General features: G+C 32.7%; 1 long non-coding RNA gene across 4 annotated transcripts in view; it reads left to right on the top strand.

Moving 5' to 3' along the window:
* Positions 1 to 2,494, top strand: part of LOC107032108 — a 5,522-nt gene extending 3,028 nt beyond the window's left edge. The window contains exons 2-5 of one of the 4 annotated variants that reach the window (XR_001458321.2): positions 703 to 834; positions 907 to 1,185; positions 1,261 to 1,370; positions 1,949 to 2,494. This is a non-coding gene — a long non-coding RNA (uncharacterized LOC107032108). Of the gene's footprint in view, positions 1 to 120; positions 835 to 906; positions 1,186 to 1,260; positions 1,371 to 1,948 lie in introns of those variants that run through there. The other 3 variants (XR_001458320.2, XR_003574922.1, XR_001458319.2) reach the window with 3 other exon arrangements.
* Positions 2,495 to 3,185: the final 691 nt, after the last annotated feature.

Here is a 3,185-nt window from a genome sequence, read left to right as displayed (position 1 = left end):
CCCCCCCCCCCCCCCCTCTCTCTCTCCATTTTAAGTTCCCTTTGGAAACACTGGACAATGTATCAACTTTTTAGTTACACTTTCTTTCATTAATTAAAGCTAGTAACACCTCAATAGATGGATTATTGAGGTGTTACTAGCTTTAATTAATGAAATTTCTGATGGATTATTCATCTCCAAATGAAATTTCTGATGAATGCAATATAGTGACAAGTATTCTTTGTGGAAATACTGCACTCTCTAAATACCTAGCAATATAGTGGCAAATATTGTGTTTTTATTGGTAACAATATAATGGTAAACATTCTTATTTTCTATAATACTCTTCCAGCTTGCTTTTACATGGAATCTCTCTATGAACAAAAACGATACCTACTCTCTCTAGAAGAAATGTTGATCTAAGCAAGAACAAAAACATATTTCAGTCAAGTTTTTTGATTTACTAATTTCTTAAGTCAGGTTATATAGAGATAGACATAGGAATGAAATAAATAGACTGAAATATTAAAAGTTCTTGCAGATCTGACACTGTCTATCAAACTAAACCAGTAGCATAATTTTTCTTTGGGTGAGTAATAATTTATTTTGGAGAAACAAGTAGTTGTTAAGGCATAAGCTTCCCAGGTAAACTTTCTTTTGCTCTATAAGCATAAGCTTATACTGATTCTTGTCTACATTTGACTTGCAAAATTTATTCATTAGTTAGTGTTTAGACTTCACTTCCAAGTGGAAACATTGTGCATACTGGAGTTGTGTGATACGGCAGATGATGCTTGGGGCAGATGGAAAGGATTTCCCTACAATATCAGAGAACAAATATGGAATAAATTTAAGGTAAAAAATGTATTCTTATGTCAATTATCAAATATTGAATTTTGAATCTAATGACATTTTTCTATGGTGTAGACAAAATGTGTATGGCAGCCATGTTATGAGAAGAAAATAAATTCTATTTTTGAGAAGAATGCTCGTATACAAGTAACTGAAATGTTGTTTATAGCTTGAAAAAATAATGAAAAGCCCAGTTGACTACGAGCAGACATATGGGTTAAATTTTTGGAGAAATGGAACTCTCCTGATTTTAAGGAGAAGTGTGAGCGAGCAGAGGTAGCTTGACATCCGTAAAGGGTGGCTGCTTACACACCGGAGGTTCTATGAGTTTTGCAGCCCACAAAACGAAAAATGGTAATTTCTTAATTAAATCTCCTTAATTTTAACTAAATGTGACTGAACATCTTGTAACTTTTATTGCAAACAAAGTTAAAAGGTGCAGAAGTGTCTAATCCTGAGGTATTTGAGGAGACGCATAAGAAAAAAAATAAGAATGGTACAAGGGGAGAATGGAGGAGCCACGTGCAGAGGAGACATTTGTAAGTTATAACACTTCAATGTTATTTCATTTAACATAATCTTACAATCTTAAATCACAATGGAAATAAATCAGCAAAGAAAAACTGCAATTCGCCTCATGTATGGAAACTTGAGATGGGGTGAGGAGCATGAACAACTGATCTGTTACTATTCGAATAACATTTGATAATGAATTAGATAAAGTGCACGTTTCAAATATTTTGAGTTTCTTCCATCCTCGTGATCATTATTTTCTTTAGGATTTAGTGTTGTCATTAAGATGACATTACAGAAATTATCTGCTGAAAGTAGTTGTTAAGTTGGTTGTTGCAACTTAAGTTTGTGATATAGCTAATTAATTTGTTAATGAGAAGTTGTGTTGTACACTTTAGACATATTGTTCTTTTATCTAATTTGTATACCACTGCTGGGAGATGGAATGACACTGCTCATGTTAGTTTTAAGCAGAAGGAAACCAGAAAGCATGAGAGAAGACTATTGAGAAACATACCTTTGAAGAGATATTAGTAAAGCTCACATGTCATTCTTGTCTACATTTGACTTGCAAATCTGATTTATATATATACATTTATTTCAGGTTCAATTTCATAGAGGCTTGGATGAATGGCATCAGACACATCCTACTTCAGAGGTTGATTCCTCATCATCTAGTGCTATTACATCTATATGGATAAATGTGGCAGGAGGTGTGAAGAAAGGTAGAGTTTACGGAATGGGAGCACAACCTTCCTCATTTAATTTTCATCCATCATCATTATTGTCTGGTGCTTCTACTTCTCAATCTTCGAAATAAATGGAAGCAATGCAAAGACAAATTTCAGAGCTTACAGAACGACTTCAATCATCTGAAGCTAACTTTGCTAAAGTGCAAAAATTTATGGAGAAATATATGGTTGAATCTGATGAAAGTGAAGGGACCAACTCTTATGAAGAGTAGATTATTTTATAGTTGTGTAGATATTTTCTATGAGATTTAGAAATGTTTTGAACATTTTACTTCCTTTTTGCATGATAACTTAATACTTATTAGACTTGATTTTGGTAATGCTTGAGCTTTTAGACTCGATTGAATTGAATAGAAAGCAATATGAATGTTTTGGAATGTATTTGATGTTTCATATTATTTTTGAGTTTTTGTGGATGGATGGTAGTATTAATTTAGCAGATGGTCTACCAAAAAACATATATTAATTAATTATTTAATTGTTCAACTATTACGACTACTGTTGTCGGCATTGTTTATTTTGTTAAATTATTATTTTAATTATTACCGACTACAGTAGTTGGCATTGTTTATTATTAAATTATTATTTTAATTATTACCGACTACAGTAGTCGACATTATTTATTTATTAAATTATTATTTTAATTATTACCGACTACAGTAGTCGGCATTGTTTTAATCATTAAATTAATATTTTAATAGTTTCCGACTACAGTAGTCGGCCATTTTGGACTTAATGGTCAGTTGTTGTTTTATATTTTTTAACTATCGTAGTCGAAAAACGCCGACTACAGTAGTCGGTAACGAATTTCTGAGGCTCAAGATACCAACTACTATAAAGTAGTCGGAAGGTCATCGACAAATTCCATTTTTCGACTACATTCCGACTAATTTTATAATCGGCAATCAACAAATTTCTAGTAGTGTGTCCTATTACCCCTGAACTTCATATTTCTCTATTTTCTACACTCTTAAACGCTGAACTTTCATAGGAGGTGAGAACACCTCCTCTAGGCGCATGAGAAGATGAGAACACCTTAAATTACGAAAATTTTCTCTTTCTCCAAAAATCATCTTCCCCCCCCCCCCC

This window comes from Solanum pennellii, chromosome 10 (assembly GCF_001406875.1).
Source record: "Solanum pennellii chromosome 10, SPENNV200".
NCBI classification, from domain to species: domain Eukaryota; kingdom Viridiplantae; phylum Streptophyta; class Magnoliopsida; order Solanales; family Solanaceae; genus Solanum; species Solanum pennellii.
This window is presented reverse-complemented; position numbering and strand designations above follow the sequence as displayed.